Raw genomic sequence first — 15,203 nt, 5'->3', positions numbered from 1 at the left:
CGTGATACAAACAAAATTAAAAGGCATTTTCTATGAAGTTATCTGTAAAATGTAACAAAAAGGGTTATTTGTATTGTCATTTCTAACTGTTTTAACTGAATTTTGTGTTAAAATCCCGAGTTATTTACTTTGACATTTCATTTTCTGTACCATTTATTTATTTAGTCCTTATTTATAATTTTCCTTCTTTAATTTTTATCCCTGCATTTATATTTGTGTTGTTTTCTATTTACATTTTCTTTATCTCTTTTATTATTTATTTTATTTTCATGTGGCATGTTATTAATTTATTGGTATTTTTTAATTCAGAGTCATATTTATCTCCCCAGTATTCCCCCTCTTGCATTTTCTTCCTTTATCTATTTCTCCAAGCCTGTTCAGTCCTGAGTACACTTTTTGGTTCATCAGGTAAATGAAGGGGGCGGTCTTTAGAGGTGTGGCCTGGGGTCAGCTCTTCACCTATTGGTCAATTTGTACTGGTTCTCCAGATGCAGCGTTCGAAGGGTTAATGCAGGACTGGACTCGCCACACACGAGATGAGGTATTGACGTCCGCCTCTGGCTGCAGAAGAGGTGGGAGGGGCCTGTGGGGGGGTTAGATAACGACCTGTGGGGTGGCGGGTGGCCACGGTGACTGTTCAGACTCGGGGGATGTGGGAGGCGGACGCTCCTCCAGGCGGCGGCGGCTGATACGCTCCGTCGGCTCCTTTAGTTCCGCCCTGAACCCGAGGAGGGAATTATGTGCATTTCAAGTCCTGTTTCTGTTGTAAAATGGATGAGACTGAGGAGGCGGTGAATGCGGCGGCGAAGGCGGCGGCGAAGGCAACGCAGCGAGGTCAACTACAAACAGCTCCACAGCGACACCAAGGAGTTTGGATTAATCCTGGTTCGTCCGGGTTTTCAGAGAACCTGTGCTCGGGCTGCAGTGGGCGACCTGGGCGGGCCTGAACCAAGGTTATTATCGTTAACGAAAACTAACAAAATGACGATAACTAGAATTGTAAAAACATTTTCATTAACTGAAATAAATCAAAAACTATACTTAAAAGAAAAAAAAAAATTACTAACTGAAACTGAATTGTGTGTTTACAAAACTAATTAAAACATATAAAAATTATGGATGAAATTCCCTTCGTTTTCGTCTTTGTCAATGTCGGATTGATATGAAATCAATTTATTTCACTCAAGCAATTTTAGCTAGCAGCACCATACGACACTCGATGGTTCGTCACTTGTGGTTTCCAGTCGTCTTCTGGTCCCCACTCTACCTGGAAACATGGAGACTGAAGTTGGGAGAAAGCAGCAGAGTCCTGTCTGGGATTTATTTGAATACGACGACAGAGAAGAAGAGAAAAGAGACGACAAAACTAAAACTAAACTAAAACTTAGCATTTAGAAAAAAAGGAAAATTAATTTAAAAAAACTAGCAAACCTGCTCTAAAACCGAATTCAAACTAACTGAATTAGAGAAAAAAAAGTCAAACTTAAATCAAACTAAACTAGAAAGAAAAATCCAAAACTATTAGAACCTTGGCCTGAACCTCCTCTGTTGTTGTTGTCTTTCACCTGGACCTGATGTGATTCCAAACAGGACTGTACTGATGGTGGAGGGTCTTCAGTCTCTTCCTTCCAGGTTCACATCATATTTGTTGTTTTTTTGTTTTTTTTACCTTATATCAGCTGCTATTTCATATTTCGGGTCGATGTGCACTCCTTCAATATGTCCATGTGGAACTTGCGCGGATTTAAAGTTGCACAGACGTCCAATGGAAAAGCCTCTACTGTTCCCCAGGCGGTGTTTCTTTGTAGTCATAGCAACAGTGGAAAAACCATATATGAAATCAGGAGGATGTGACGAGTTTGGAGACGACCTTAACAGGTGTTCACTCTTTATCCAAATAAAAATTCCAGACTTTTTCAAAAGTGCTATTTTTTCCCCCAGACCTTGACTTTATGTACTTTTATACTTCGTTTCTACTTTTTTGGTTGAGATTGTACCTTTTGTGTGTCATAGAAAAAAAAAATTTTTCTTAAAAAGTGAATGAATTAATGCATAATTCTCGGTAAATTACGTTTTACTAACAGAAACGTTTTCAAAACCCATGAAAATCACACAAACAGGTTTCACTAGAATCATTCCGGTACTGACCGGTTTGTGACATCAGATCAGGTTTTATATGTTTCCTCATTTAAGATTATGTACCTTTGAGCAAACTCTAAAATCTAATTATGAGAAACTTTTTTCCATATTTTATTCAAACTTTCACACAGAATTCCAGAGTTTTCAAGGTCTGGAAAACATCATTTCAAAATTCCAGACTTCTTAAGACTTTTGAGACCCACGTAGGCACCCTGCCTTATGGACTGGCATTCCTACATCTGAACAAACTAAAATCACATGGTGTTCCTCAGGGCTCCATTGTCGGTCCTCTTCACTTCAACATCTACACGCAGTCACATCAATATTAACATTTCTGATCATATTTATGTAAATGACACTAAACTACACAACAGAGACACTACACCATCACAGTTCATACATTTACTGAATGAGTGCAATGAGTGGATGTGTCGGAATTTACTGGATGCGTAAATGATGGAAATAACTGTTGTTTTCACATTCTAAGACAAAAGCTACACCTTAAAAGAATCATTTATTGCTGATAATCTTTTCATTAAAGGTAACTTTGTACCAGTTGGTTCATGAATCAGAACAAACAAAAGCCACATGTGGAGTTCCTCAGGGCTCGGTTCTTGGCCCCCTTCTGTTCAGTTGTCCAATCCTGGTCCTCGAGGGCCGGTATCCTGCATGTTTTAGATGTTCCCCTCTTCCAACACACCTGATTCAAATGATAAACCCATCATCAAACTCTGTAGAAGCCTGATAACGACCGTCTGGTGGACTGGAAAAGGGAAAAATCTAAAACATGGAAGATAAAGGCCCTCGACGACTAGGATTGGACACCCCTGACCCGCATACTTCTCATCACTCAGATGATGAAATGTGAAATTTCCTAACATTTTTATGCAGATGACATTCTACTCTACATATCAGAGTCACGTCCCAACTATAGTCCCTGCATTTACTGAGTAAATGCAATAAAGAAATGTTAATGTTGAAGTTTGTTGAACACCTTGACGGTTGGCAGCAGTTCAAAAACCAAATGTTTGAAAGGATGAATGAAGACAAAAAAGTGGAGAAATTCATCTTGGAGATATTTTCATGATTTTATAGATGAAACCCTTCGCTGATTAAACGGAAAATGTGTTTCTCAAAATTGAATGTTTTTATTTTTTCAATCCAAAATTAATATTCAGTGTATTGTAAGAAATGTTTGCATCACCATAATCATCATCATCATCATCAGTGTCTCTAAAACTATCCTCTATGATTTGATGATTTTAATTAGCTTTTAAATACAACCAGTAATAAAAAATACTCAAATCTGACAAAGAAAACCATTAAATCTCCACATTTCAGAAGCTGTGAAATGAAACCAGCTGACGGTAATCTGCTGGTGTCAGACGCTTCATGTTCTATTTTAATGGGATGTTTTTCAGTGTAATTCCCTGCAGATGCAGATTAAGGGGATGCTTTTAAATCCAAAATAACTATTCATGTGACGCCTTCTGTGAACGTCCGCTAACTTTGATAAACCTCTGAGAACATCTTCAAATGTAGGAATACAGCGAATACAGAGTGTTTTTCACTGCAGTGGATGGATGTGAAGGACAGACTGTGTGTGAACGTGTCCCGTTCTGTCCAAACACCTTCAGACTCAGACGGACAAACCGACACAGACCAAACATGGACTCCAGCTCCTTCAGACTGAACGGGTCTGAACGGCAGGAGTCGACACATTGGAAGAGAAGTCACTGCTCCACTGAAACAGCCTCCAACAGCACCGACACCGGACGGTTTTCAATGTGTGCTCATGTCAAGGTTAATATCATTAACAAAAACTAACAAATTACAGTTATGGGAACCTTATATGAACATAATGGTATTTGGAAAACAGGGACATGTCATACAACTTATCACTGTTTAACAATTATTTTTTTAAATTATTATTATCATGACTGCTATATTTTAATATTTTTTATTATATATATATATTTTTTTTTACATATTCGTACGCATGTTCATAAGAATATATGTATGTTATTTATACTGTATATATATTTAAATATCATTAGGTGCAAGTCTACATGGTGTGAATGGGTGTTATGTATATTATTATTTACTTTGTGTACATTTCAATATAAAACCTAAATACCAATAAAAATATTGTGGAAAAAAAAAAAACTAACGAAATGACAAAAACTACAATTGAAAAAACATTTTCATTAACTGAAATAATAAAAACTATAATTAAAAGAAAACAACTAAAACTAACTGAAACTGTATTGTGTGTTTACAAAACTAACTAAAACAGATAAAAATTATGGATAAAATTCCCTTCGTTTTCACCTTTGTCAATGTCGGATTGATATGAAATCAATTTATTTTGCTCGAGCAATTTTAGCTAGCGGCACTGTATGATACTTAACGGTCCGTCACTTGTGGTTTCCAGTCGTCTTCTGGTCCCCACTCTACCTGGAAACATGGAGACTGAAGTTGGGAGAAAGCAGCAGAGTCCTGTCTGGGATTTATTTGAATACGACGACAGAGAAGAAGAGAAAAGAGATGACAAAACTAAAATTAATACTAAAACTAAGCATTTAGAAAATAATAAAAACTAGTAAACCTGCTCTAAAAACGAATTAAAACTAACTGAATTAGAGAAAAAAAAAGTCAAAACTAAATACAACTAAACTCAATGAAAAATCTAAAACTATTAAAACCTTGGTTCATGTCAGTTCTTCTGTTCACGCATTTTGGTCAAACGTCATCAGTCTGGGCCCAAGTTCTGTTCTAACTGAAAGTTCGCACAAACCAAGAACCCATGGAACACCTGGACGTTGTTCTAGTCTGCTAGCTTAAACCTAGGATGCACTGGCTGGTGAGTCATGTGGACTTGGCTGTAAATATCCAAATACTCTCGAACGCAACGGCGGCTTCTGTGAAAACTTAATTCAGAAATGTTTAGCTGACTAGATCGGGGGTCAAAGTGGGGGTCATCAGAGGTGTAGTCCAGGGTATACGGGGGTATACGGAGCATACCCACTTATTTTCCAGTCAACATTGTGTATACCCTCTTCTAAATCCCCCTCATGTGCACCGTTCAGTCGTATCTGAGCCAAATTGCCCATTTTTTCCCCTAGGATGGTGAAGCCATGACCCGCCCTACACTGCCTCTAATTGGCTAGTACTCGCTGCCTTCACTGATTAGATTGGTTAACTTTAGGCATGAGGACTGGTGAGCCAATCAGAGGCAGAGTAGGGCGGGTGGGAAAATATCGCTAACTAGTGCTGGCCACCTCTGGAACCTGATTGGACACCTCAGGTGCCAGTGCCACCCCAGTTAATTGACAGGTCACTGCACATCCATGAACCAAAATGAGTTTGACACCCCTATTATATGGGATTCAATGAAATTTGTTCCAATGTATAAAAAATATAAAGGACATGTAAATACTAGTACCAATGTGTTGAAATCCAATCAGTGACGTTGTGGTGATTTAAGGGAAATACTTTATGAAGCCAATGACAGAAATACAGCAGAGACAGAGGAAAGTTCATAAGTACAGCCGTTCAATTCCACAGACTAATCTTAGAAGTGTGATCTCTGTGACCGTTCTAACTCAGACCGAACTCTGCGAACTCGGTATTGACAAACGGCGTGTGCGTCCGGTCTGGGTGAAGCGTCTACTGAAGTCCACATGGGATTAGAGCTGAGGTTCCATCAGCTCAGACGGTCAAAGGCCCAGGACAGCTTTAATAAAACCACCCACAGATAACGGCGCTGACTGATGCTAATAAAGCTTGCAGTGTGTTGGGGTGGTGGCGGTGGTGGCGGTGGTGGCGGCGGCGGCGGCCTGTTGAAATGTGATGATGGATGAGGTGTGTTGCTCTAATAAAGACAAACGCTGCAGCTCCGCTCGTCCACTTGTTCTTGGATCTATTTTAAACCTCCTGACCACAGCAGCTGGATCAGTTCCTGTGAAGAGCTTTCCTCTGTTCCCTGAATAAAACATGAAACCCCACCGCTGCCGCTGCCGCCGCCTCATCCTCCTGTACCCTGTTGCTACCGGCAACGCGGCGACGCAGACGTCCTTTAACAGAGAGTTTTGCATTTGTGCATGTGTGGATGGCCAGACGCTGCCTCGTGCTCCTTTGTCTTTTCAAGGAAGTTTTTTAGCGTCAAGTCTGGAGGGATTCGACGGTCCCTGAACATCAGAGCCCGGCCGGTTCGAGCCTGTCAGACGCCGACGAGTCATGTGACGAGAATGTAAACAAAGATCCAACCTGCACAACAACCAGGAGCAGCCGTCGCTCCTGTATACTCAACCAAAGCATCGATATATCAACACTTTTACCAAAGGACATGTTTTCTATCAGAGTTAAAACAGAGAACATCCATAAACCACATCAGTAGAATTAAACACACAACAATTTTTACAACATTCATTTATCTACGTCACTGAAGAGTCTAGTTTAGACCAGCTCTGAATCTAAAATGTCAGGAGATATTGGATTGAATAAAAATAAAACTTGCTGCTGTCTGTCCCATAGAACACGAACAAGCGTGGTTTGTTTTGGAACTATTGAGGCGTACATGAACCATGTGATCACCGTAGCGGCGACATCAAAACGTGTTGCAACTCTCCCTCTCTATGGCTCTGGAGTGAACGAAGCTGCAGTAGAACTACTGTCTGATTACAGCTTCATCCTCCTCCTCCTCATTTGTCTGGGTTGTGCTTCTTTTCCCCTGAAGGCAGAACCGGCACCCTGGTCCGGTTCATCAGCTGTTGCCTAATCTTCACCTGAGCGTCTCAGAGCAGGAGGCGTTTGATGTTTTATTCATGGGAAACAGATCAGAGCGGCAGAAACCCCCCCCGGTTCCAGCCTCGTTCTAGAGTTAAACCCACCCACAGACATCAGCAGCAGGAAGTAATTGACCTCCAGGGACACGTGGCTCCGGCGCCGTCGGGTCATCAATGCCCGCCGGCGGTCCCATCGTTGTCAGCAACACAATTAAAGCTGCCGCGTGCTCAGGTGGTTTACAGGTTAAAGCTGAGAGATTCACACTGAACGGAAAGAACCGACGGAAAGAAGATTCACAGCAGGTTTACGGAAGAGTTGGAGCCGATCGGTAGCAGTGAAGACGAACCAACATCCTGTCAGGGTTCAGACAGAGGCTTCAAAGCCTTAAACATGTTTGGATTTCACTGGTGTGTGTTTCAAAGGTCTGAAAAGTGCTTGAATTTTAGTTTCAGTGCTTGAAAGTGCTAGAAATTATAACTTTTATTTATTTATTTATTTATTTATTGTCAATATTAACTGTGCCAAGTTAGATTTAGAGCCAAGGTTACGTACAAAGAGGTGATACGTTTACAAAAATAAAACTTTATCCATCCATCCATCCATTCTCTTCCGCTTATCCGGGGCTGGGTCGCGGGGGTAACAGTCTAAGCAGGGATGCTTAGAGCAGGGACTTTATGTCAAAACAAAAGAATCCCAGCTGTTCTCAGGTCGATTCCAGGTACGTTTGGATCTTAAATTTTAGCCCAATCCCATTTCACCCCTTTGCCCCTCCCCCTTACCCCTTACCCCTTCCCATCCATTTTGTGCGTTCATGTGAAGGGGTAGGGGTGTCCCTATTGCTGATGAGTCAAAGGGGAGGGGCCAAGGGGGAGGGCTGTTTGACCCTCCAAACGGACATGTTTCAGGACCACACAACAAACGAAGGGGTAGATATGAACATAAATCTGTGTAGTTCTGAATCTAGAATGCTGGTTCCCCCTCTATCTCCGACTAAATTATTACTAAACTGATGTGGTTTCCTGGTGTGTCCACACATACACACACTTCTTCTCTTGTTCTAACATCCATCAACACCTATTTTATCTTTTTTTGTTCATGTGACTCTAGTTGCGTAAACAGGTCTTTCCACTGCAGTTTTGTGTGATTATGCTAAAACCACCTCTGTCCAGTGCAAAAACTTTTCATCAAAAAATGAATTTTGGCAAAATTGTTACTTTTCCATTTAGGCTAATTTTCATGTGCAGTTATCGTCGCACAGTTCGAGGGTCGATGGAAAAGTGACTGTTGTCTTTAGCTGAACATGGTCAGCTGCTGTCGTTGTTTGTGTCCAGGTCTGTTCCCTGTTCAAGTGCATAAATAAGTCCCACATCCACCAGTAAAGGACTGAAGGCTGTAAATCCTCACGGACGGCGGCGTCTGTGTCTGTTCGCTGCCAAACCAGCGTCCGATACTTCATGCATAATTCAGAGACAGAATCAGTCAAATGGCTTTTCTATTCACTCGGCTTTTATTGGCTGTATTTTTTCCAAAAGGCTCTTAATCCTCTCAGAGCTTTATGTTAAAACGCCACTCTGTTAGAACAAATGAAGAGAGGCGTCCTCTGAACGGCGCCGCTCATGCACCGTTACTGTTAATGGAAAAGCTATTTACAGATGAAAAACACTTTCAACCGCAAATCAACTGTTTTATCCACGTTACTGTTGAATAACGGGGCCGTTACACAGGCCCGGGTGGCCAACGGTGGTGGCCAACGGTGGCCAACGGTGGCCAAGGGCGGTGGCCAACGGCGGTGGCCGACGGTGGCTGAGGGCGGTGGCCAACGGCGGTGGCCAATGATGGCCAATGGCAGTGGCTGAGGGCGGTGGCTAACGGTGGCGGAATGTGGCCGACTCCATGTTTGTTGTCAGTCGGACCAGTTTAAGCCCCGCCTCTGTTTTCCTCGGTGTCATGGCTCCACCCTTTATAGTTCACTCATATTAATACTAGTGTCATCGGACAGAACAGAACTGGAGTACTGCTGTCACATGGGCTTGTGTTTGTGTGTATATCTGTTTCTGTGTATTGTGCGTCTGTGTTTGTGTGTATTTGTTAGTCTGTGTGTCTGTGTATGCGTGTGTGTGTCTGTGTGTGTATGTGTTTTGTTTCTGTGTTTGTATGTATTTGTTTGTCTCTGTGCGTGATGGTGTCTGTGTGTGTGTGTTGTGTGTATGTATGTATGTATGTGTGTGTGTCTGTGTTGGTTTGCATTTGTTTGTCTGTGTGTATCTTTCTGTGTGTGTGTGTGTGTGTTGTGTATGTCTTTCTGTGTGTGTGTGTGTACATATATCTTTCTGTGTGTGTGTGTGTGTGTGTGTGTGTTTCCAGGGCAGACAGACTGTGGGAGGATCATGACTTGACTTTTAACACCTATTATCTGTGAGCTGTGAACTGAGGTCGCTGTGAATCTCCTTCCAAACTGCTTCCATTTAGGACTCATTAAACACACAGACTGAGTGTGTGCATGCATGTGCGTGTGTGTGTGTGTGTGTGTGTGTGTGTGTGTGTGTGTGTGTCTGTGTGTGCGTTACGCTGTGTGTTTTTCAGCTGCATTGTGTCTGACAGTACGACACCATCAGACTCATACACAGACAGACGACAGTAAAAGTCTGATCCACGTCCACAAGGATCAACTACAACACATTCACACGGTGGTGGAACTACAGACAAATGTAGAAAAATGTGTCTAAAGGAAAAACGACAATTTCGCCAAAACTCTTGTTTTTCATTGAAAAGTTTTTGCGCTTGCGAGAGGTGGTTTTTCATAGTGAAATTGGTAAATCGCACAAAACTGTAATGGAAAGACCTGTGAGTCCAACTAGAGTCACATGACCAAAAAAAACAGATGCTGATGGATGTTAGAACAAGAGACGAAGAAGAGTTGAACTCAAACGTGTGTGTGTATTGCTGCGTTTCCACTGCGTAGTATCGGCTCGACTCCACTCAGCTCGACTCGGCCTTTTTGCATTTCCATTACGAAAAAGGTCCTGGAATCTGGTACCTGGAACTAGTTTTTTGGTATCACCTTTGCCGAGGTTCCAGGATTGAGGACCAGACACTAAAAGGTGACACTGTGTAAACACTGCAGACCACTGATTGGTCAGACAGTCGTCTCTGTGACCCACCGCTTTACAAAAAACAGATGCAGAAGTTTACAGTAAGTATGTCGGTAGGTTCATCCACATGATGACAGCCTGTAAAACTACACCATGGTTTGTCGAGGGGGTTCAGACGTAAAAATTCAGCATGAATTTGATGAGACAACACGAAACGAGCGAGTTTATCAGCAACTCTGAGCAGATGACACGAAAGTAACGCACTGCATCACTACGACGACCAGGGACTGTAAAGTGGGTAGTATCCTGTAATGGAAACGGTCTGGAATAGGACCTGGTACCCGAAGCGAGTTGAGCCAAGCTGAGTTGAGCCAGTTCCACGTAGTGGAAACGCTGCATATGTGTGGACACACCAGGAAACCACATCAGTTTAGAATTCAGTAGGAGATAGAGGAGGAACCAGCATTCTAGATTCAAAACAACACAGATTTATGTTCCTGTTTATGGAAGGACTTCTAATATCTTGTACGAATGAGTTAGCAAATCATTGCATTTGGTATTTAATGGAGAAAACAATATTACAGACTTCTGTTTTTTTTTACATTTATTAGTTTATTAGTAGGGAAGCAACGATACCGATACCAGTATCAGGTATCAGGTCCAATACTTAGCGTGTGTACTTGTACTCATAAAAGTACTCTGATACCACCGCACCGATACCACTTACAGCAGCGTGACGTTCACAGTTCAGTGCAGCAGGTACGAGGAGGAGGACTAATGTCAGCAGTGTGGAGACTGAACCAAATAAACGACGGAGACAAAAGTATCGTTACAGACACAGACTGTTACGGACGCAGCGTTCTGTCCGTCCTCTGCGTACATTCCATCCGTTTTCCAGGTGCTGGTGGAGGAGTACCCAGACGGAGAATACCAGCGGAACCGTGGAGGTAGAGGATCTGTTCAAAGAGCCACTGTGGGAGTTAGAGAAAAACTACTGACACACTCAGGACAACTACCCTCAGAAATATCAACATTAGTATCACACTACTGTTTCCTCTGTCGAAAAAAGTGGTATCGGTGCATGCCTACTAATTAGTTTATTAGTTCGAACCCCATTAGCTGATGTAAACCACAGCAGCTCCTCTTCCTGGGAACAATTACAAAACAATGACAATAACAGTATTAGTACCAGCAACAACTAGAAAAGCACTTGGAGAGCGCAGACCTCCGTCAGGACAGATCAGTGCCAGTATCAACATTTCCTGAAAATTTCATGGAAATCCGTCAATAACTTTTTGAGTTATCTTGTGAACAGACAGACAGACAGACAGACAAATCCAGATGAAAACATAACCTCCGCCATTACACTTGGCGGAGGTAAAAATAGAATAAATTAATAAAATAAAACCCAAGACACAAAAACAAAAACAGCTCCACAACAAACAAAGAAGACCAGACCATCTGGATGACGTCACTATAGGATGTGCAACACCTCCGACGGTTATTTGTGGGTAAATATGAAAATTCTGTACCTTTTAGTAACATTTAGTAAACATCAGTGAAGTTTTGCGCACATGTCCAATGGAAAAGTGTCTACTGTCTTACCATGTATGTGGAAATGACCAAAAATAGTCACTTGCCTGATAAAGGGTTAAATGTGTTTTCTATGCTGTTCGCTCTTTGTTTCTGTTGATGTGATGCATCCTCAGAACAAAGCCCCTCCCCCTCCCAGACCTTCAAACCCCCCCCCCCCCAGGAGACTGAGGCTTCGGGGCCAAAAGCATGATGGGGAAAAAAAAAAGGACAGAGTCAGTTCGAGAGGAAAGGAAGAAGCGCTGACCGGCCAACAGGCTTTTATTTAACAGAGGCAGCTTTTATCTTTCCGTCCCATTTCCCGTCCTGAATCCAGCTGAAGGGGTTCGTTGAGGACAGGAGGAGAAATGTGTCTGCGGGACAAAACTGTCATCGTCTCCGCCGCCAAACGACCAACGGCAGGAGACGGACGCGGAATAACAAAACCTCAGCTGGCTTCACAACCGCCTGCCCCCAAAGAGAAAAACACCCTCATTTCTGTTCTTTTAGATGTTAAATGCTAAGCTAATGCTAGGTGTTTACAAGGTTTTTCAGAGTTCTGGTGAAGTTAAAATTCTGTGGTGGAAAAAAGTCGACATACACACTGACACTGGATCAGACGGAGGAGGAAACGCCTGAGTCAATAACACGGTTTAACCCTTTATCAGCCAAGTGACAATTTTTGGTCATTTCTGCAAACATTAAATAATGGGTCCAATCCAAGGTTATTATTGTTAACGAAAACTAATGAAATGATGAAAACTAGAATTGTAAAAACATTTTTGTTAACTGAAATAAATAAAAATTATAATTAAAAGAAAAAAAACATAACTAACTGAAACTGTATTGTGTGTTTCCAAAACTAACTAAAACAGATCAAAATTATGGATAAAATTCCCTTTGTTTTCGTCTTTGTCAACGTTGGATTGATATGAAATTGATTTATTTCCCTCAAGCAATTTTCTCTGCTGGCACCATATGATATTTAACAGTCCGTCACTTGTGTTCACTTGTGGTTTCCAGTCGTCTTCTGGTCCCCACTCTACGTGGAAACATGGAGACTAAAGTTGGGAGAAAGCAGCAGAGTCCTGTCTGGGATTTATTTGAATACGACGACAGAGAAGAAGAGAAAAGAGACGACAAAACTAAAACTAAAACTAAGCATTTACAAAAAAATGAAAACTAATAAAAACTAGCAAACCTGCTCTAAAAACTAATTAAAACTACCTGAATTAGAGAAAAAAAAGTCAAAACTAACTAAAACTAAACTAGAATGAAAAATCCAAAACTATTAGAACCTCAGTCCAATCCTGTGCCTCAGTGAGGTCCAGAAGCATATATACAGCGATTCAGACAGATTTTATAGACACGTTGAAGCTGTAAATAGTGAATATGAGTGATTTCTGTCTGTTTACGACCTTATAACAGTTGTTTTATTGCATGTGTTTACTTTTTAGCAAGTGCTGCTGGGATGTTTTATGGCAAGAGGAAGGAGACTGTTGTCACGGCAACTGACGAGGAGGTAGATGATGACGATGTCCAATAACACAATGAGGTTGACATTTTGAATTTCAGAGTATTTCAATGAGTGACTTCTAAAGGGTTCATAAAATAATAGGCCCGATCCCAATTCACCATTTGGCCCCTCCCCCTTACCCCTACCCATTGGCCCTTGCACTTGGCGCTACCCCTTGAAATGGAGTTCTAAGGGGTAAGTTGCAATAGTCGAACCTTTCCAGACCTGTTCTGTCATCATCAGTCATCGATGCTGCGATAAACAGATGTGATAACTTTGTTTGCGACAGAATTCTCCATGTCGTCAGCAGATGTAACCGTCTCTGTTCCATGGGCTTTGGTCGTCTTTTTACGACTATCAATTGCTAACTGCAGAAATGCGATCAATAATATATTTAAACGGCATTAACTGCACAAAGAAAATGCGTACATTTGTGTGTTTCTTTCGTCACTGCTGCACTTTTTTGCCAATGATTCGAACAGAATCATGGCAGATTTCTCGTACCCCTCCGTTTGTAGTGTGGTCCTGAAAAATCTCCTCCCCCTTAGCCCCTCCCTTCCGACTCATCGAGAAACGGGACACCCCTACCCCTTCATGTGAACGCGCCAAAAGGAGGGGTAGGGCTAAGGGGGAGGGGCCAAGGGGTGAAAGGGGATTGGGCTAAAGTCTCGACTGTGGATTAAATCTGACCCTGGATGATCTGTCGAACCTCTGCCGAACGTTCCCTTCGGGGTGAGGCTGAGGCCGTGGTCCTCCAGATGTTTCCAGATGCAGGTGCAGTTTTGTGGGGTTGTAAAAGCTGAACCCTGCCCAGCCTTCATCCTGCTCCTCCTCCTCATCAGCAGCTGAATCAGCTCCAGCATCTAATTCCCTCCGCCCACACAATCTGCCCTGGAATTTGCATAATTACAGCCCTGTAACTCCAGTACGGTAACTCAGCCCAGAACGATGACGGGCAGCGAATTAACGGCGTGGAGTCACTTAGGGTGCATTGCCATGGGTTTGTGTTGCAAAGACAAGCTTTGCCCTTCAATTGGCTCTGAGTTTTCATCTGTGGTCCCAAAAAAAAGAAAGACTCCTTCACCACGCCGTCATATGGAAACAGTACACTTTCTGGTCTGCGTGTGATTGGGTTTTTACATTTTCTGCTTCAACCCGTCGAGCTGATGAATCATTTAGCGACTCATTTCATTTCCTGAACCTGCACATCTGAGCGAGATTAGTAAAAGAAGGAAAACACACTGCTGCGCACAAGCGAGGAAAAAGAAAAGATGTGAAGCCAAAGAAAAAAATCTGTCTGAAACCAGGCGAGAAGCTTCATTTACTGATGTTTGAACATGTTTGTGTCGACAGCAGAGACGAGAAAAAAAACACTGAAATACCAACATCCAGGGTCATTTATGGGATGACGTCAACATGGGAAGCAGTGCCACAGATGTAAGTCCAAGTCTAAATGGTCCAGTCTTTTCATTTTTCTTCATGCAACAAACAGGAAAACTGGGTTCAAACAGTGTAATACGTCTGCCACACCTGTATGTGGAGCTGTACACAAATACAGACAGAACCTATGGTAGGATACACGAAAAACCACAGACAGACAGACAGACAGACAGACAGACAGACAGACAGACAGACAGACAGACAGACAGATAGATAGATAGATAGATAGATAGATAGATAGATAGATAGATAGATAGATAGATAGATAGATAGATAGATAGATAGATTTCAGCGTGTATATTCACGTCATGTAAAATAACACACCATTAGCGTGATTAGCGGCTAGCATGATTAGCAGTTTAGGGTTAGGTTTAGGGTTAGCAGTTAGCAATTAGCACAATTAGCAGTTAGGTTTAGGGTTAGTGATTAGCAGCTAGTGAATTGACACACCATCAAATGGCATTAAATAACAAGCGAAAGGATGACAATGCATACATATAGCACGCCAAATGCAATAAACTGGCGTCACATACAACGTGATTTCATGAGATCAGTCTGGAAATAACATGTCCTTACTGCTTAATGTCACAGGACAAATGATAACATTTGATTGACTCTGTAGAAACAGACACACCCATATTTGGTGCCACAGTACT

At 42.0% G+C, this 15,203-nt stretch overlaps 1 protein-coding gene across 1 annotated transcript in view; it reads right to left on the bottom strand.

The window, feature by feature from the left end:
- The window catches only part of tmeff1a (transmembrane protein with EGF-like and two follistatin-like domains 1a), a gene marked incomplete at its 5' end in the record, with an annotated part of 89,125 nt that overhangs the window by 58,472 nt on the left and 15,450 nt on the right, over positions 1 to 15,203 (bottom strand). The gene's annotated exons all lie outside the window — the stretch shown is intronic.

Source organism: Sphaeramia orbicularis, chromosome 17 (genome assembly GCF_902148855.1).
Source record: "Sphaeramia orbicularis chromosome 17, fSphaOr1.1, whole genome shotgun sequence".
NCBI classification, from domain to species: domain Eukaryota; kingdom Metazoa; phylum Chordata; class Actinopteri; order Kurtiformes; family Apogonidae; genus Sphaeramia; species Sphaeramia orbicularis.
The sequence above is the reverse complement of the archived record's forward strand: the minus strand, read 5'-3'. Positions and strand labels throughout refer to the sequence as shown.